This window comes from Arachis hypogaea, chromosome 20 (assembly GCF_003086295.3).
Source record: "Arachis hypogaea cultivar Tifrunner chromosome 20, arahy.Tifrunner.gnm2.J5K5, whole genome shotgun sequence".
Taxonomy (NCBI): Eukaryota; Viridiplantae; Streptophyta; class Magnoliopsida; order Fabales; family Fabaceae; genus Arachis; species Arachis hypogaea.
Genome location: NC_092055.1, coordinates 40,867,613 through 40,889,142, shown reverse-complemented (window position 1 = coordinate 40,889,142; position 21,530 = coordinate 40,867,613). Strand labels below are relative to the sequence as shown.

The following is a 21,530-nucleotide window of genomic DNA, read 5'->3' as shown; positions in this document are numbered from 1 at the left end:
TGGAAGAATTTTGTGGTTGCTGCTTTATGGCTTTCGGTCAAGATGAAGAAGTCAGAAGCAAAGTTTCTACTCTGAGGTTTAATGAGAAAAAGTTAGTCTGTGGGTTGGTGAAGCTCAAGGCTCAAGGTGTTGACCTTGGAAGAAGAACCCAACAACATGCAAGGAGATAAAAGAGGTTTGCTGTTCATTCGAAAACGAAGGAGAGAAAACCAGAGTTTGAGAATAATGTTCTGAAAAGAAGTTCCTCTACTTGGATAATGCTTTCTTTCAAAGAAGCATTCAGCCAATACTGAAGAACTGTATATGAGGTTTGCGAATCTGGTTTTGCACATAGCAAAGAGGCTATTGAAAGATTCAATCTCCTTCATGTTTTACAGATTGTAATTTACTTTTCTATGTTTATCTTTCTGTAATTTCTTGTGAGAAAAGGCATTGTGAGAAGGCTCAAGTAAAAGTCATGAGTGGAAAAAGACTGAGTGATACACTTGAGAGAAAAGCCTAGAGTTATTTTCAGATTTCTTTAGGTATGTCTATGTCTTGTATCTTGTACCTATGAGGTATCCCTTTCTTAGTTGGGTTAGCACTAAGAGTGAATAGTTAGGTATTAGCATAGCCAATGTCAAGTTAGGTTAGAACTTGAGTGTGAAAGGATTGGGTCAATCCTGTGAAATTGGTGTATGTAATACTGTTAACTATAGTGAAAATTCTTCCACTATTGTGGAGGAGACTGGATGTAGGTTGCATAGCACAAGGCAACCGAACCAGAATACATGCTGGTGTTAGCTTTTCTCTTCTCTGTTGTGTTCTGTTTTCTGATATTCATGAGACAAAAATAAATTGTCTCATAAATTTTCGCTGCTGAGTACAAACAGAATCAGAATTGAAAGTTTATTTTAAAGGGTCATAATAGCAACTTAAAAAGGAAGACATAGATTCAACCCCCCTTCTCTAAGCCTACCACAACCTTCAGTTTAGTTGTGTGAAAAAACTGGGGATATTTTGTTTGAAGCTAAAAGGTGTAACAATGTGTAGGGACTGTGATGAGCGGATAATTTATACGCTTTTTGACATTGTTTTTAGTATGTTTTTAGTAGGATCTAGTTACTTTTAGGGATGTTTTCATTAGTTTTTATGTTAAATTCACATTTCTGGACTTTACTATGAGTTTGTGTGTTTTTCTGTGATTTCAGGTATTTTCTGGCTGAAATTGTGGGACTTGAGCAAAAATCAGATTCAGAGGTTGAAGAAGGACTGCTGTTGCTGTTGGATTCTGACCTCCCTGCACTCAAAGTGGGTTTTCTGGAGCTAAAAAACTCGAAATGGCCCGCTTCCAATTGCGTTGGAAAGTAGACATCCAGGGCTTTCCAGAAATGTATAATCGTCCATACTTTGGCCAAGTTTAGACAATGCAAACTGGCGTTCAACGCCAGTTCTCTGCCCAAATCTGGCGTCCAGCGCCAAAAAAGGATCCAAAACCAGAGTTGAACGCCCAAACTGGCACAAAAATTGGTGTTCAACTCCAAGAAGGACCTCTACATGTGCAACACTCAAGCTCAGCCCAAGCACACACCAAGTGGGCCCCGGAAGTGGATTTATGCATCAATTACTTACTTCTGTAAACCCTAGTAACTAGTTTATTATAAATAGGATATTTTACTATTGTATTAGATATCCTGGATTGTATTTTGATCCTGTGATCACGTTTTGAGGGCTGGCCTCTCGGCCATGCCTGGACCTTCACTTATGTATTTTTTAACGGTAGAGTTTCTACACTCCATAGATTAAAGTGTGGAGCTCTGCTGTTTCTCAAAGATTAATGCGAAGTACTACTGTTTTCTATTAAATTCATCTTGTTTCGCTTCCAAGCTATTTATTCGTACTTCAATCTGAATGTGATGAATGTGACAATCATCATCATTCCCTATGAACGCGTGCCTGACAACCACTTCCGTTCTACCTTAGACTGAATGAGTATCTCTTAGATCTCCTAACCAGAATCTTCGTGGCGTAAGCTAGAATGATGGCGGCATTCAAGAGAATCCGGAAGGTCTAAACCTTGTCTGTGGTATTCCGAGTAGGATTCAATGAATGAATGACTGTGACGAGCTCCAAACTCGCGATTGCGGGGCATTAGTGACAGACGCAAAAGGATAGTAAATCCTATTCCAGCATGATCGAGAACCGACAAATGAATAGCCGTGCCGTGACAGGGTGCGTTGACCATTTTCACTGAGAGGATAAGATGAAGCCATTGACAAGGGTGATGCCTCCAGACGATTAGCCGTGCCGTGACAGGGCATTGGATCATTTTCCCGAGAGATGACCGAAAGTAGCCATTGACAGTGGTGATGTATCACATAAAGCCAGCCATGGAAAGGAGTAAGACTGATTGGATGAAGATAGCAGGAAAGCAGAGGTTCAGAGGAACGAAAGCATCTCCATTCGCTTATCTGAAATTCTCACCAATGAATTACATAAGTATTTCTATCCCTATTCTATTAATTATTATTCGAAAACACCATTATCAATTTATATCTGCCTAACTGAGATTTGCAAGGTGACCATAGCTTGCTTCATACCAACAATCTCCGTGGGATTCGACCCTTACTCACGTAAGGTATTACTTGGACGACCCAGTGCACTTGCTAGTTAGTTACACGGAGTTGTGAACCATGGTCTTGGCATCATGTTTTTGGCGCCATTTCCAGGGAAAGAAAGAGAAATGAATTTTACATAATTAAAGTGTAATCACGATTCCGCGTACCAAGTTTTTGGCGCCGTTGCCGGGGATTGTTTGAGTTTGGACATTTGACGGTTCATCCTGTTGCTAAGATTAGGTAATTTTCTTTTTGTTTTGTTTTCAAAAAAATTTTTCAAAAAAATCTTTCAAAAATTTTTCTTGTGTTTTCGAAAAAAATTTTTAAAAAAAATGTTTTCAAAAATATATTTTGTCTCAAAATTTTTAAGAATGAATTCTGGTGTTTCATGAAGCCTGGCTGGCTGTAAAGCCATGTCTAAATTCTTGGACTGAGGCTTCCAAACCATCAGCATAGGGGCAAGTTACTTTGATAAGTAATGAGCAGTATATTCTGATATCTTTCTGAAGCTTGGCTGGCCATTGGCCATGTCTAGTGTTTTGGACCGGAGCTTTCATTGAAAGCTTGGCTGGCTAGTAAGCCATGTCTAATTCCTGGACTGAAGCTTTAGACTAACATGGCAAGATTCCTGGAATTCATATTAAACATTTTTGAAATCCTTATTTTTGTTTTTCAAATAATTTTCGGAAAAAAAAATCCAAAAAAAATTAGAAAATCATAAAAATCAAAAATATTTTTTGTGTTTCTTGTTTGAGTCTTGAGTCATGTTATAAGTTTGGTGTCAATTGCATGTGCATATTGCATTTTTCGAAAATTCATGCATTCATAAGTGTTCTTCATGATCTTCAAGTTGTTCTTGGTAAGTCTTCTTGTTTGATCTTTGCATTTGCATGTTTTGTGTCTTTTCTTGTTTTTCATATGCATTCTTGAATTCTTAGTGCCTAAGCATTAAAGAATTCTAAGTTTGGTGTCTTGCATGTTTTCTTTGCATTAAAAATTTTTCAAAAATGTGTTCTTGATGTTCATCATGATCTTCATAGTGTTCTTGGTGTTCATCTTGACATTCATAGCATTCTTGCATGCATTCATTGTTTTGATCTAAAAATTTCATCCATTGCATAATTTTCATGTTTTTCATAAAAATTTCAAAAATAAAAAAAAATATCTTTCCCTTTTTCTTTCATCAAATTCGAAAATTGAGTTGACTTTTTCAAAAATTTTTAAAAATCAAAGCTGTTTCTTATGAGTCAAATCAAATTTTCAATTTGAAAATCTTATCTCTTTCAAAATCTTTTTCAAAAATCAAATCTTTTTCAAAATTCTTAGTTATTTTCGAAAATTCCAAAAATATTTTTCAAAAATATTTTTCTTATTTTTATATCAAATTTTCGAAAATAACAATAACAATTAATGTTTTGATTCAAAAATTTCAAGTTTGTTACTTGCTTGTTAAGAAAGATTCAAACTTTGAGTTCTAGAATCATATCTTATGATCTCTTATGAATCAAGTCATTAATTGTGATTTTAAAAATTAAATCTTTTTCAAAAACTAATTTCTATCATATCTTTTCAAAAATATCTTCTCATCTTATCTTTTTCAAAAATCTAATTTCAAAATATATTTTCCAACTTCCTAACTTCTTATCTTTTCAAAATTTGTTTCAACTAACTAACTAACTTTTTGTTTGTTTCTTAACTTTTTCAAAACTATCTAACTAACTCTCTCTCTCTAATTTTCGAAAATATCTTCCCTCTTTTTCAAAAAAATTTCTTTTTTATTAACTAATTATTTTTATTTTTTATTTTAAAAAAAAAATTGAAAAAAATACTAACCTTTTTCAAAAACTATTTTCGAAAATCACTAACTCTTTTTCAAAAATTATTTTCGAAAATTCTCCCTCTCCCATCTTATTCTATTTATTTATTCATTTACTTACATCTCATCTCACATCTCTGCCCTCCTCACAGTTGTGTTTCTTTCTTTACATCACATTCTTTGTCTCCCTCTTTTCTTCCACTCACAAAGGGATCCTATACTGTGGTATAAAGGATCTCTATTATTATTATTTTTCTGTGTCTTCTTCTTTGTCATATGAGCAGGAGCAAGGACAAGAACATTCTTGTTGAAGCAGATCCAGAACCTGAAAGGACTCTATAGAGAAAATTAAGAGAAGATAAATTACAACAATCCAGAGATAACCTTTCAGAAATTTTCGAACAAGAAGAGGAGATGGCAGCCGAAAATAATAATAATAATGCAAGGAGGATGCTTGGTGACTTTACTGCACCTAATTCCAATTTACATGGAAGAAGCATCTCAATTCCTGCCATTGGAGCAAACAACTTTGAGCTGAAACCTCAATTAGTTTCTCTGATGCAGCAGAACTGCAAGTTTCATGGACTTTCATCTGAAGATCCTTTTTAGTTCTTAACTAAATTCTTGCAGATATGTGATACTGTTAAGACTAATGGAGTAGATCCTGAAGTCTACAGGCTCATGCTTTTCCCTTTTGCTGTAAGAGACAGAGCTAGAGTATGGTTGGACTCTCAACCTAAGGATAGCCTGAACTCTTGGGATAAGCTGGTCAAGGCCTTCCTAGCCAAGTTCTTTCCTCCTCAAAAGCTGAGCAAGCTTAGAGTGGATGTTCAAACCTTCAGACAGAAAGAAGGTGAATCCCTCTATGAAGCTTGGGAGAGATACAAAGGACTGACCAAAAAGTGTCCTTCTGACATGCTTTCAGAATGGACCATCCTGGATATATTCTATGATGGTTTATCTGAGCTATCAAAGATGTCACTGGACACTTCTGCAGGTGGATCCATTCACCTAAAGAAAACGCCTGCAGAAGCTCAAGAACTCATTGACATGGTTGCTAATAACCAGTTCATGTACACTTCTGAGAGGAATCCTGTGAGTAATGGGACGCGTATGAAGAAGGGAGTTCTTGAAATTGATACTCTGAATGCCATATTGGCTCAGAATAAAATATTGACTCAGCAAGTCAATATGATTTCTCAGAGTCTGAATGGAATGCAAGCTGCATCCAACAGTACTCAAGAGGCTTCTTATGCAGAAGAAGCTTATGATCCTGAAAACCCTACAATAGCAGAGGTGAATTACTTAGGTGAACCTTATGGAAACACCTATAACTCATCATGGAGAAATCATCCAAATTTCTCATGGAAGGATCAAAAGCCTCAACAAGGGTTTAATAATGGTGGAAGAAACAGGTTTAACAATAATAAACCTTTTCCATCATCCACTCAGCAACAGACAGAGAACTCTGAACAAAATACTTCTAATTTAGCAAACTTAGTCTCTGATCTATCTAAGGCCACTGTAAGTTTCATGAATGAAACAAGGTCTTCCATTAGAAATTTGGAAGCACAAGTGGGCCAGCTGAGTAAGAGGATCACTGAAATCCCTCCTAGTACTCTCCCAAGCAATACAGAAGAGAACCCAAAAGGAGAGTGCAAGGCCATTGACATAAGCACCATGGCCGAACCTACAAGGGAAGGAGAGGACATGAATCCCAAGGAGGAAGACCTCCTGGGACGTCCAGTAATCAATAAGGAGCTTCCCTCTGAGGAACCAAAGGACTCTGAGGCTCATCTAGAGACCATAGAGATTCCATTGAACCTCCTTATGCCCTTCATGAGCTCTGATGAGTATTCCTCTTCTGAAGAGAATGAGGATGTTACTGAAGAGCAAAGTGCCAAGTTTTTTGGTGCAATCATGAAGCTGAATGCCAAATTATTTGGCATTGATACTTGGGAAGTTGAGCCTCCCTTATTCATCAATGAACTAAGTGATCTGGATCAACTGACATTGCCTCAGAAGAAACAAGATCCTGGAAAGTTCATAATACCTTGTACCATAGGCACCATGATCTTTAAGGCTCTATGTGACCTTGGTTCAGGAATAAACCTCATGCCCCTCTCTGTAATAGAGAAACTGGGAATCTATGGGGTGCAAGCTGCTAAAATCTCATTAGAGATGGCAGACAGTTCAAGAAAACAGGCTTATGGACAAGTAGAAGACGTGTTAGTAAAGGTTGAAGGCCTTTACATCCCTGCTGATTTCATAGTCCTGGATACTGGAAAGGAAGAGGATGAATTCATCATCCTAGGAAGACCTTTCCTGGCCACAGCAAGAGCTGTGATTGATGTTGACAGAGGTGAACTAGTCCTTCAATGGAATGAGGACTCCCTTGTGTTTAAAACTCAAGGATCTCCCTCTGCAACCATGGAGAGGAAGCATGAAATGCTTCTCTCAAAGCAGAGTCAACCCAAGCCCCCACAGTCAAACTCTAAGTTTGGTGTTGAAATCCCATATCCAAACTCTAAGTTTGGTGTTGGAGAGTCTCAACAATGCTCTGAACATCTGTGAGGCTCCATGAGAGCCCACTGTCAAGCTATTGACATTAAAGAAGCGCTTGTTGGGAGGTAACCCAATTTTTATTTATCTAACAATATTTTTCTTAGTTATATGTCTTTATAGGTTCATGATCATGTGGAGTCACAAAATAAACAAAAAAATCAAAAACGGAATCAAAAACAGCAGAAGAAAAATCACACCCTGGAGGAGCATCTGCCTGGCGTTCAACGCCAGAACAGAGCATGGTTCTGGCGCTGAACGCCCAAAATGGGCAACATCCTGGCGCTGAACGCCTAGAACAAGCATGGTTCTGGCGTTCAACGCCAGAAATGGCAACAAATGGGCGTTGAACGCCCAAAATGGGCACCAACCTGGCGCTGAACGCCCAGAGTTGTGTACAAGGGCATTTTACATGCCTAATGGGTGCAGAGATGTAAATCCTTGACACCTCAGGATCTGTGGACACCACAGGATCATCTCAGAATCTGTGAATCTCACAGGATCCCCACCCACCTCACCCTCCCTCTCTCCATTCATGATCATCCCTTCTGTTTTCCTTTCACCACTCACATCCATACACATATCCCTCCATCTCCTCCATATCCTCTTCTTCTTCTTCTTCTATTCTTTCTTCTTTTCCTCGAGGGCGAGAAACATTCTAAGTTTGGTGTGGTAAAAGCATAAGCTTTTTGTTTTTCATTACCATTGATGGCACCTAAGGCCAGAGAAACCTCTAGAAAGAGGAAAGGGAAGACAAAAGCTTCTATCAAGGGTCTATAGCTCAGTGGTAGAACATTTGACTGCAAATCAAGAGATCCCTGAGATACCTCAGGGGATACATTTTCTTCCACACAATTATTGGAAGCAATTAAGGGTGGAACATCAAGAGCACTCCATCATGCTTCATGAAATAAGAGAAGATAAAAAAGCAATGAGGGAGGAGCAACAAAGACAAGGAAGAGACATAGAAGAGCTCAAGGACATCATTGGTTCCTCAAGAAGGAAATGCCACCATCACTAAGGTGGATTCATTCCTTGTTCTTATTTCTTTTGTTTTTCGTTTTCTATGTTATGTGCTTATCTATGTTTGTGTCTTCATTACATGATCATTAGTAGTTAGTACTTATGTCTTAAAGTTATGAATGTCCTATGAATCCATCACCTCTCTTAAATGAAAAATGTTTTAATTCAAAAGAACAAGAAGTACATGAGTTTCGAATTTATCCTTGAACTTAGCTTAATTATATTGATGTGGTGACAATGCTTCTTGTTTTCTGAATGTATGCTTGAACAGTGCATATGTCTTTTGAAGTTGTTGTTTAAGAATGTTAAATATGTTGCCTCTTGAAAGAATGATGACTAGGAGACATGTTATTTGATAATCTGAAAAATCATAAAAATGATTCTTGAAGCAAGAAAAAGCAGCAAAGAACAAAGCTTGCAGAAAAAAAAATATAGGCGAAAAAAAATATAAAAAGAAAAAGAAAAAGCAAGCAGAAAAAGCCAAAAGCTCTTAAAACCAAGAGGCAAGAGCAAAAAGCCAATAACCCTTAAAACCAAAAGGCAAGGGCAAATAAAAAGGATCCCAAGGCTTTGAGCATCAGTGGATAGGAGGGCCTAAAGGAATAAAATCCTGGTCTAAGCGGCTAAACCAAGCTGTCCCTAACCATGTGCTTGTGGCGTGTAGGTGTCAAGTGAAAACTTGAGACTGAGTGGTTAAAGTCAAGGTCCAAAGCAAAAAAAGAGTGTGCTTAAGAACCCTGGACACCTCTAATTGGGGACTTTAGCAAAGCTGAGTCACAATCTGAAAAGGTTCACCCAATTATGTGTCTGTGGCATTTATGTATCCGGTGGTAATACTGAAAAACAAAGTGCTTAGGGCCACGGCCAAGACTCATAAAGAAGCTGTGTTCAAGAATCATCATACTGAACTAGGAGAATCAATAACACTATCTGAACTCTGAGTTCCTATAGATGCCAATCATTCTGAACCTCAATGGATAAAGTGAGATGCCAAAACTATTCAAGAGGCAAAAAGCTATAAGTCCCGCTCATTTGATTGGAGCTATGTTTCATTGATAGTTTGGAATTTATAGTATATTCTCTTCTTTTTATCCTATTTGATTTTCAGTTGCTTGGGGACAAGCAACAATTTAAGTTTGGTGTTGTGATGAGTGGATAATTTATACGCTTTTTGACATTATTTTTAGTATGTTTTTAGTAGGATCTAGTTACTTTTAGGGATGTTTTCATTAGTTTTTATGTTAAATTCACATTTCTGGACTTTACTATGAGTTTGTGTGTTTTTCTGTGATTTCAGGTATTTTCTGGCTAAAATTGTGGGACTTGAGCAAAAATCAGATTCAGAGGTTGAAGAAGGACTGCTGATGCTGTTGGATTCTGACCTCCCTACACTCAAAGTGGATTTTTTGGAGCTACAGAACTCGAAATGGCGCGCTTTCAATTGCGTTGGAAAGTAGACATCCAGGGCTTTCCAGCAATGTATAATAGTCCATACTTTGGCCAAGTTTATATGACGCAAACTGGCATTCAACGCCAGCTCTCTGCCCAAATCTGGCGTCCAGTGCCAGAAAAGGATCCAAAACCAGAGTTGAACGCTCAAACTGGCACAAAAACTGACGTTCAACTCCAAGAAGAACCTCTACACATGCAACACTCAAGCTCAGCCCAAGCACACACCAAGTGGGCCCCGGAAGTGGATTTATGCATCGATTACTTACTTCTGTAAACCCTAGTAACTAGTTTATTATAAATAGGATATTTTACTATTGTATTAGATATCCTGGATTGTATTTTGATCCTGTGATCACGTTTTGAGGGCTGGCCTCTCGGCCATGCCTGGACCTTCACTTATGTATTTTTTAACGGTAGAGTTTCTACACTCCATAGATTAAGGTGTGGAGCTCTGCTGTTTCTCAAAGATTAATGCGAAGTACTACTGTTTTCTATTCAATTCATCTTGTTTCGCTTCCAAGCTATTTATTCGTACTTCAATCTGAATGTGATGAACGTGACAATCATCATCATTCCCTATGAACGCGTGCTTGACAACCACTTCCGTTCTACCTTAGACTGAATGAGTATCTCTTAGATCTCCTAACCAGAATCTTCGTGGCGTAAGCTAGAATGATGGCGGCATTCAAGAGAATCTGGAAGGTCTAAACCTTGTCTGTGGTATTCCGAGTAGGATTCAATGAATGAATGACTGTGACGAGCTCCAAACTCGCGATTGCGGGGCGTTAGTGACAGACGCAAAAGGATAGTAAATCCTATTCCAGTATGATCGAGAACCGACAGATGAATAGCCGTGCCGTGACAGGGTGCGTTGACCATTTTCACTGAGAGGATAAGATGAAGCCATTGACAAGGGTGATGCCTCCAGACGATTAGCCGTGCCGTGACAGGGCATTGGATCATTTTCCCGAGAGATGATCGAAAGTAGCCATTGACAGTGGTGATGTATCACATAAAGCCAGCCATGGAAAAGAGTAAGACTGATTGGATGAAGATAGCAGGAAAGCAGAGGTTCAGAGGAACGAAAGCATCTCCATTCGCTTATCTGAAATTCTCACCAATGAATTACATAAGTATTTCTATCCCTATTCTATTAATTATTATTCGAAAACACCATTATCAATTTATATCTGCCTAACTGAGATTTGCAAGGTGACCATAGCTTGCTTCATACCAACAATCTCCGTGGGAATCGACCCTTACTCACGTAAGGTATTACTTGGACGACCCAGTGCACTTGCTGGTTAGTTACACGGAGTTGTGAACCATGGTCTTGGCATCATGTTTTTGGTGCCATTTCCAGAGAAAGAAAGAGCAATGAATTTTACATAATTAAAGTGTAATCACGATTCTGCGTACCAAACACTTGAGGATTTAAAAGATCAAAATGTGATATGTTTTACTTCACTTGAATCTGAAAAATGGCTATGGCATAAGAAATTGGTTCATGCTAGCATGTACCAAATTTCTAAGCTTGTTAAGAAAAATTTGGTAAGAGGAATTCCAAACATTAAATTTGATAAGGATATTACTTGTGATGCTTGTCAATTAGGCAAACAAGTAAAATCCTCTTTTAAACCAAAAGATGGAATATCTACAAAAAGGCCATTAGAAATGTTGCATATTGATCTTTTTGGTCCCACAAGAACTCAAAGTTTAGGAGGTAAACACTATGGTTTGATAGTGGTAGATGATTACTCTAGATTCGGTTGGGTACTTTTCCTTGCTCATAAGAATGATACTTTCCATGCTTTCTCAACCCTTTGTAAAAGAATTCAAAATGAAAAAGATTTGAAAATTGCCCACTTAAGAAGTGATCATGGAAAAGAATTTGAAAATCAATACTTTGAAAATTTTTTTGAAGATTTTGGAATTTCACACAACTTTTCTTGCCCTAGAACTCCTCAACAAAATGGGGTAGTTGAAAGAAGGAATAGGAGTCTTCAAGAAATGACTAGGGCTATGCTTTGTGAAAATGATGTTCCAAAACTTTTGTGGGCTAAAGCTGTAAATACAGCTTGTTATATTTTGAATAGGACAATCATTAAGAAGGGTTTAAAGAAAACACCTTATGAGCTATGGAAAGGAACCCATCAAATCTTAAGTATTTCTACATTTTGGATGCAAATGCTTTGTACTTAACAATAAAGAGAATCTTGGTAAATTTGATCCAAAATCCTACGAAGGAATGTTTGTTGGATACTCTACCACTAGCAAAGCGTATAAGATTTACCTCAAAGATCATAGGACCATTGAGGAATCCATACACGTTTCTTTTTGTGTTACTAATTCAATTCTCAGTGCCCCTTTAGATGATGATACAGGTAGTGAAGCAGAAACAAGCCATCAACCAAGTCAAGAAAGTCCCAATGCTGTCTCAAGTGAAGAACCAGTCTATCCAATTTTGTCTCATCAGGATGGAGGAGACATTTCTGTTCTGTCTCCTGAGCCAGTAAGAGAATCTGGAACAGAACAACCTGCTGAAGCTCATCAAAGCTCAACCTTGCTTCGAAAACCAAGAGAATGGAAGTCTATGAGGGGTTATCCCCATGATTTTATCATAGGTGATCCTTCCCATGGAGTAACAACAAGATCCTCAACCAAAAAGTAAACCGAACAAAGCAATGTTGCTTTCTTGTCCCAAATGGAGCCTAATAATGTGAAGCAAGCTCTTGAAGATCCTTCTTGGGTCAAAGCTATGCAAGAAGAGCTAGCTCAATTTGACAAGAATGAGGTTTGGACACTAGTACCTCATCTGAATGGTATAAAGGTAACGGGTACTAAGTGGGTTTTCAAAAATAAATTGGGTGAGGACGGTAAGGTTGTTCGTAACAAGGCTAGATTAGTGGCCTAAAGTTACGATCAAGAAGAGGGTATTGATTTTGATGAGTCTTTTGCTCCGGTAGCAAGAATGGAAGCAATTAGGTTGCTTCTTGCCTATGCTACCCATAAAGGTTTTAAAATGTTCCAAATGGATGTCAAATGTACTTTCCTTAATGGCTTTATAGATAGAGAAGTGTTTGTGGCACAACCCTCCGGTTTTGAAAATAAGGAATTTCCAAATCATGTTTTCAAACTTTCAAAAGCTCTTTATGGGCTTAGGCAAGCTCCAAGAGCTTGGTATGAAAGGCTTAGTGTCTTCTTATTGGAAAATTACTTTCAAAGGGGTACCACCGGTACTAATTTATTTATTAAAGTATCTAATGATGATATTCTTCTTGTTCAAGTTTATGTGGATGATATAGTGTTTGGATTGGCCAATGAGTCCTTGTGAGAAGAGTTTGGAAAACTCATGACTAGTGAGTTTGAAATGAGTTTAATAGGAGAACTAACATTCTTTCTTGGTCTCCAAATTAAACAAACTCCTAGTGGCACTTTTATTCACCAAGGAAAATATGCTAAAGAATTAATCAAAAATTTGGCCTAGAAAATTTCAAACCTATGGGAACACCAATGCATCCAAATACTAAGCTTGAAAAGGATGATGATGGCAAAGATGTGGACGAAACACGGTATAGATGAATGATAGGTTCACTCATGTATCTTACCTCCTCTAGACCAGACATTGTTCAAAGTGTGGGTGTATGTTCAAGATTTCAATCTCACCCAAAAGAATCCCACCTTTCAGCCGTCAAAAGAATCATTAGATATATTAAGGGAACTTGTGATTATGGCTTATGGTACCCAAAATCTTATGACTTTTGTGCAGTAGATTTTTGTGATGCAGATTATGCGGGAGACCGAGTGGATAGAAGGAGCACCTCCGGAATGTGTTGCTTCCTTGGAAGCTCACTTAACATGTGGTCAAGCAAGAAACAAGCCACCGTTGCTCTATCCACAGCCGAAGCTGAATATATATCTGCCTCTGCGTATTGTTCACAATTAATTTGGTTGAAAACTCAGTTGGAGGATTACAAACTAAAAATCAATAGCATACCCTTATTTTGTGATAATATGAGTGCAATAAATATTTCTAAAAATCCTGTTTTGCATTCTAGAACCAAGCACATTAAAGTGAGATATCATTTTATAAGAGAACATGTGCAAAAGGGAACTATTGATATTCAATTTGTAAAATCTGAAGAACAACTTGCAGATATTTTTACTAAACCCTTGTGTGAAGACAGATTATGTTCTCTAAGAAACAGTTTGGGAATGATAGAATTAAATTATGTTGATAATTTGTGAATTTTCTGATTCTATTTGGTTTTTGTCTCGTATGTAGGGAGGAGACAAAAAGAAGGACGTGAAGAACAGGCTATGATACAGGGGGAGACTGAACAATTTTAATAATCTTGGGCCCCACATAATCCTCTTTAACCTTTTCATGACTCTGGCATTTTTTGAATTTTTTAATCATACTTTTTAGGAAGTTGTCATATCAAATCTTGTAGGAAGGAGTTGTTGTCAAATCAAAATCTTTTTCCTTCCCTCATCCCTTGATTCTAGGAGCTAACCTTTCAATTTTAATTTTAAAATCCTTCCTTGTTGATAACCGCGCACAGCCCTCTCTCTCCACTCAACTTAATGGTCATTAACCACATAACCCTCTCTCTCCACTCAGCATTTAATGCTCCCATAACCCCCACCTCTCACCAATCCTTTCGGCCTCTTTCCGTCTTCCCTCTCCCTTCTCCATTTTTCATAACATGAAAAAGAAGGTTGCTCTAAGGAAAAGTAGCCGAATCCTCTACCCAAAAATCTGAAATGGACCCCTTTGTTCAGCATTCAAAAACCTGTGTATCCAGCCTTGGTTCGCGAATTCTATGCAAACATGAGGTTCATTGATGGTGCAATCCATTCCTATGTCAAACGGGTTCATATGTCTCTGAACAGAGAAATAATAAGTGCTACCTTGGAATATGTTGATGAAGGAGCAGCCGCTTATATGACAGAAAAATGGGATTCACAAGTTGGAGTCATATATCAGTTAGCTCTGAAAAAAACTTGCGAAAACTTCTCTATTTTGGATGGCACGATTCTGACCCACAAGGCACTCGGCCCTGAGAGAGCACTTCTTCACAGAATCATCACTCAGATTCTGATGCTTCAGAGTGGTTCATACCACAGAGTAACCGTTTCTGATACTTTAGTGCTTTTTGCTATTATTACTTCATCTCCTATCTTTTTTGTATATCTCATGGTGAGACACATGTGGGAGTGTGTTAGAAGTAACAAAAAGGCTAATCATCCTTATGGAATCTTTCTTACATGCATCTTTGAATATTTTAATGTTGATCTAACAAATGAGGATGTGGAAAATAAAGTTTCCACAATAAAGGGAGGAGGAGTTTCGGGCTCTAAAAAAAGCAAAGGGAAACACTCTGTGCCAACTGCATGTTCGGATAGTGATCTCTAAAGCCGACCTGTCGAGCCAACAAAGGTTGGAGAATCCATCAAAGAGGTCCTCACTGAATTCTCCAATATGTCAAAATTAATGGTGCAATCCTACAAAGCTGCTCGAAAACAGGCGTATGAGAATGAAAAATCCTGGATCAAATGCGAAGAAAGAATAAATCTGATGCTTCAAAATCTTGAAGAGGAAATAGGGGCTGCCAATGAGGCTGATGCATCTGGCTCTGAGTATAACCTGTCTGATGATTGATCTATTTATCTCTTGTTGAACTCTGGTTTTGTTTGGATTATTTTGATGTTTTGTAGGCTGTTGATACTTTGAACTATTGTTATTTTGTTAAACTCTTGGATATTCTGGTTATGGTTCTATTTAATTGTATATCATTGCTATTTGTTCTTGCAGGTTCCCCATTGATGACAAAAGGAGGAGAAAAAGTTAGAAAAATTGAAAAACAGGGACTGAAATCACTTTTGATTCATGATTACCCCTGTGCATAAACTATATGTTCCATTGATTATGATTTGTTTTGTTGAAATGCTTGCTGTATTTGGAACCTAGTTATGTTATGATAATTCTCTTGTGCTCTAATTTGTTGGATAATTTGTTTTTGTGCTCTGATATGATTCTGTTTGATTGAAAATATTTTCCTTACTATAAACTGATATTTTTTGCTTTGATATGATGGCTGGAAAATGTTGTTCATTTAATCAAAATATTTGGCAGCAAATTGTTGGGGAATTATCAATTGTGTCTTTGTTTGCTATGTACTCTGTACTCAAGCATTTTATTTGTTATTGAACAGAAAATCAGTTATATGATAACAAATTAGTTTTGTTTACCACTCTACTTCTGCTCATAAATCAAGCCATTCAACATTTCAAAATACCATATGTTGAATACATGGTGGCTTTAGGCTTGATAAAATATGTTACAGGTATTTCTTTCCTTGGTAAAATGGCATATATTAAGGGGAAGCTATGTAACAATTGGAAAGGGGGAGGAGTCCAAATTTTCAAAGAGAGTAATCTAAACTCTAAACCTTTTCATTTCAATTTTTAATAATATTTGTCATCAAGGGAGAGATTGATGAGTTTGGAAAACTCCAAATTAAATTAATGATGATCAAATATTATTAAAATAATTAATTGCAAAATTATTAATTTGATCCTTCAATTTGTATTTGCTAATTAATAATTTTGTTGCTTGCAGATTTTGTTTTAGACCGAAAAGAAAAGGAGCAAGCCCAATGAGAAGCTAAAATTTAGCCTTGGAACAAAATGTTTTAATTATTATGGCTGAAGCAATGCTTGGTTAGTTGGGCCAGTATATTGTTGAAACAAGCCTAATGTGATAATGATCAGCCTTGATGCAAAATTATATATGATGAGTGGTTGAATTATTGTTATGATGTTGGGCCAGATTTAATCACTATTGTTAGCCCAAATCAATTTTGGTTAGAAACCAACTAGCTTGGTCCGAAAATTAAGAGAGAAAGCAAGGAATGCTTGCAACGGATATCCATCTTCATCATTTAGTGGACTTCAAATTTATTCAACTAGCATTAATAGCATTCGAAAGATGAAAGAGAAAATTTGAAATTGATTTAATTGCTTTTATTGCTTCACACGTTACTAAACAAGGGAAGTGGGAAATTAATTCATTTTTAATTTCATTCTTCATTTACATTGAAAGTTTTCTCTCTTATCTCTCTTCTCTCTCAAACTTTCAGTCACTTCACAGAGGAAATATGGAAGCTAAGGCAAGCTATCAGAAAGAAGAAGTTAGTAGCAAGGCCATTGTGATGATGGCATCAAGAAAAAGAAAATCTGAAGTATGGTGTGGCTGAGATTTTTACTACAAAAGGTAAGATGTGGTGAAGTGATCTCAAGCTTTCCATAACCAAAAATGGTGAAGATCCATTTCAGTCAGAGGAAGAAGATCCCTTGGAAGCATGGCTCGTCTCTACCTTTGCTCAACCACTACAGAAGGTAGCTACTGTAGCTACGTGGAGGATGAGGCAGAAGATTAGAGCAGGAGGAGCTGTCAAACATCAAGGAAGCATCATGGGCTAGGAATCCGTCTTGGGGAGCAAGTCAAGATGGAAAGGCCCAGATTGATGAAGCTTGGTGTGAAGGGAAGACACAGAGGTAATTGCATGTTGGTTATAGCATTCGGTTTCTTCTCCTCTCTCTCTGGCCGAACCGGTTTTGCATGAAGAAGAAGAAGATTAGCTCGGTTGGACCGGTTTCAACCTTGGAGGCTTCTCTTTCTATAATAAGGGTGAACAGCCAAGGCTTGAAGTAAGGAGTTAAGAGTGCAAAGCACAGAGTTCTCATAGCTACCTAAGCTAATAGAAGTTCTTCTCCTTCAATGTTCTTCATTTTATAATTTTTCTATTTAGTTTTGTCTGTCTTGAGTCTAATGGAAAAAGGCAAACAGTGAAGTTTGTAAGAAAAAGCCATAGAGCGAAAAAAGACAGAGTATACAAAACTAAAAGAAAAAGCCATAGATGTCCTAGAGGTCCTTTGTACATCTGTATTGTGTTTCATGATTCTGTGGGAATCCCCTTGCAAGTTGGGTTAGCACTTAGCAGTTGAAAGCTTGGTAGGTGACCAAGTCAAGTTCAGGATTGGGATTAGATTCTGGACTTGTCCCGGATAGGAAGGGTAGTTCCTAGGGAGAATTGGTGTATGTAATCATGATGATTATAGTGAAATTCCATCATTGTTGTGATGGAGACTAGATGTAGGTTGCACGCATTGCACTTAGCAGCTAAACCAGGATACTTCGTGGTGTGATTTTCTCTCTCTCTTCTACTCCATTTCTGTTTCTGCTACATAGGAGATAAAACTGAAAAATATCTCTTGCCTGGTTACGAGATAAAAAGAAAAAAAAGTCTCGTAGCTAGTACGAGACAAAAAGTAAAAAGTCTCCAGAAGTTGTTTCAAAGGCCAGCAAGCATTAATAAGCATAAAGGGGCTAAGTGATAAACCACTATTTCATGGTTTATCTTGTGCTCGATTGAGTGGTTTTTATCAACTCTTTACCCACTTATTCATACTATTTGCATGGTTTTACATTTGCCTTCCTAATTATGTGCTTTGCTTGAAAACATGCTTCTTTGGCCTTAAGTTCCCTATGTTTAAATCCTCTCTTATTACCATTAGATGCCTTGATATGTGTGTTAAGTGATTTCAGAGATTACAGGGCAGGAATGACTTAGAGGATGGAAAGGAAGCATGCAAAAGTGGAAGGAATACAAGAAGTTGGAGAAATTGCTAAGCTGTCCAGCCTGACCTCTTCGCACTCAAACGGCTATAACTTTAGCTACAAAGATCTAAATGACGCGGTTCCAGTTGCGTTGGAAAGCTATCATCCGGGGCTTCAATTTTATATATAATATGCTATAGTTTCTCTGACACTAGGCGACGCGAACGCATGCTCTACGTGGACGCGTCGCAGTTCCGAAAATTAGCGTGGCCGTTTTTCTCTCCAACGATTTCTGGGCTGTTTTCGATCCAGTTTTCGGTCCAGAAAACACAGATTAGAGGCTATAAAGTGGAAGAATCCATTAATTCATAATAATAAGCTCACAATTCATAATTTTTAGTTTTAGATGTATTTTTTAGAGAGAGGGGTTCTCTCCTCTCTCTTAGAATTTAAGATTTCTTACTTTCAGGATTGTTTCTATTTTATCAGGTTCAATTTTTCTTTTATTTTTCCAATTTAATTTATGAACTTTTCCATGCTACATTTGATATCTTTATTAGTACAAATTGAGGTATTTCAGTTTATAAATGTTTTATTCTATTTATGAATGCTTTTAATTTAATTTAGATATTTTCTTCCTTTTGGCTTTGGTTAAGTAATTGGTAACGCTTGAGCTGTCAAATAAAGCAGTGGTTGAAATTGGGAGTTGCTCCAATAACTCTAGTCTTTCCATAGGAATTGACTAGGACCTGAGGATTAAGCTAATTAATCCACTTGATTTACCTTCATAGTTAGAGGTTAACAAAGTGGGATTAAAATCCAATTCTCACCACAATTGATAAGGATAGGACTTCCAGTTCTTATACCTTGCCAAGAGTTTATTTTATTATTACTATTTTATTTTTCTTATCATTTAACATACTGCTTCCTTATTTTCAAAACCCCCAATTTACAAGACTCATGACCAATAATAAGAACATACTTCCCTATAATTCTTTGAGAAGACGACCCAAGGTTTAAATACTCGGTTATCAATTTTAAAGGGGTTTGTTACTTGTGACAACCAAAACGTTTGTAAGAAAGGTTGATTGCTTGGTTTAGTAACTATACTTGCAACGAGTGTTTACTATAACTTCTAAACCATCAATCTTCAGTTCTTCACTAAGATTCAACCCCCTTCTCTTAGCCACTGATAACCATCAATATATAAGAATCTAATAAATGAATTTATCATTAGTTTTGTCCAAAAAATAATAATAATAATTTTTTTTGGACAGAGGACTGTTATGTCTGACGGAAAAAAATGTTGGGGATTGATCAGTATATTAATTTTTTTAGGGACTAAAATGTCTAATTTTAAAATTCTTGAGGACTGATTTGAGTAATTATTTTGTCAGAAAATGAACGAAGAACTGATTTGTCTGCTGGAATAAAACTTTAAAAATATTTTTGTGTATTAATTTTTTTAAAGACTAAAATGTCCACTTTTAAAATTTTTATAACTGATTTAGATAATTATTCATATTTTATTTATTCAAAATATTTTTCCCAGAAAATAATTCACTTTCTTTTAAGAAAATTCTCGAGACAAGTCCAAAAGAACTTAAATTTAAGCACGGTATATATATGTAACTATATTTAGGGTTAGTTTAAATTGGTTTTTTAAAAAAATACTTATTTTTTAAAGAAATTTAATAAACGAAAATTATTTTAGATTTAAATAGACTTTTAAAAATAAATTTTTAATTATATCCAAATAAATTTAAAAAAATACTTAGTTTCTATTTTCTATATTGTTTGTTTTTAAAAAATAAATTATTTATTTTTTAATAAAAATACTTTTTTTAACAAATATATCCAAATATATTTAAAACTTAATAAAAATATTTTATTTTAATACAAAATATTTTTTTATTTAAATAAGTCCATCCAAACCAACACTTAGACTTGAATTAAACTAATCTAATTCAAATTCAAATTGTGTTTAGATTGGATAAATTTAAAATTTGAAGTAAATCAAGCTATGTCGAATTTGAATAAGTTTTTGGTTTTACTCAAAACATATCTAAGCTAAAATGTAAACAAAACAATTACGTAAATAATAATAATCATAATCATAATCCTATAAATACAAAATTATTAATCATATAGCAACAAATCACCCTTATCACTTTTTTATTTCCCTCGAGTTGTTTTCACGTTAATATATATCTGCTAATCCAACCACGAATATGTATTATGTTGTGGTTAAAAAAGAAAATTGACACATTTTTTAAACGGTTCATTTATATTGAACACAAAATCAGTTAGTTTTTTTTTTTTCTTTTTAAAAATTAATTAATATTTTATTAAACCGCAAAGTATTGTTCGAATTAGTCACCAAAAAAAAAAAAAAAAAAGTATTGTTCGAATCTGCACCAAAGGCAACTCTACCTATTCCGTGTCAGTAGCCCCGTGCAGTATATATATTATTGTATAGGGAATCTACACAAACAGATTCCGGGAAAATCCATAGATCGTATAAATATAAAAGCGAGAATCTTGCCAAAGCTAAGGGTTTCGTTATCTGAAGCATAAATCTGACGTGTGAAGAAACTACTAGTAATAATGAAGGGAATATCATCACCTCCAGATTTTCAAGGTAGCTTCTTCACTCTTCTCTACCTCGAATTAGGGTTATTCAGTTTTCATGATTTCTTTTGCGTTTTTCACTTTTCAGCTCCTATTTCTAAAGATTCATTCTTTTTTCTGCATCTTTGAATTCAATTTGTTTTCTACATGTGAAGCTCTTGCGGCTCAAAACGGGAACAGGTTATTCGGATGCATGTCAAACGGATCTGACTCTTCAAGTATCCTAAGAAACAACCATGAACACAGAACCTTCGTGACGATCGACAGCGACGAGGACGACAACGATTCATACAAGAAGGACAAAGAAACAGTAGTTGACAAAGTAAGAATCGGATTACACGTCGTAATACGGAGAGCCATTGATCTCGACGATTCATCAAGAAACTTCAATAATAAGCACTACAACGTGGTGTTTTGGGTTGTTCCAGGGCAAGAGTTTCGAACAAAAATAATCGAAGGTGTGATTCCAGTGTGGAACGAAGCTGGCATGGTTGAAATCGAGAGTATCGATGACCACGTGTTCTTGAACATTGAGGTTCAGAGATTCAACTCAAAATCTGATCCTGGAACGTCGTGTGGCAGGGTTGTTGTTGGTAGAGCAAAGATTCCGATCCCGAAAGATCTTTACCGGCAAAGAAGTGGATTTATTTCTTTGGTGAAGAATGAAGAAGGTGAGATCAAACCTGCAGGGAGGATCATGGTTGGAACGAGGCTTGAGAGGATTTAGCCATGGATTTCTCTGTGTTGGTTCTTTAGGATCCAGACATTATAGGGATAGATATGATTTGATGCGAGTCTTTTCATTTTCTATGTTTCTTTTTGT

The 21,530-nt window shown here is 36.5% G+C and overlaps 1 non-coding gene across 1 annotated transcript; it reads right to left on the bottom strand.

The window, feature by feature from the left end:
* Window positions 1-5,226: 5,226 nt before the first annotated feature.
* On the bottom strand, window positions 5,227-5,334 carry LOC112788540 (small nucleolar RNA R71). The gene has a single exon (XR_003195900.1). It is a non-coding gene; the product is annotated as a small nucleolar RNA R71 (small nucleolar RNA).
* Window positions 5,335-21,530: the final 16,196 nt, after the last annotated feature.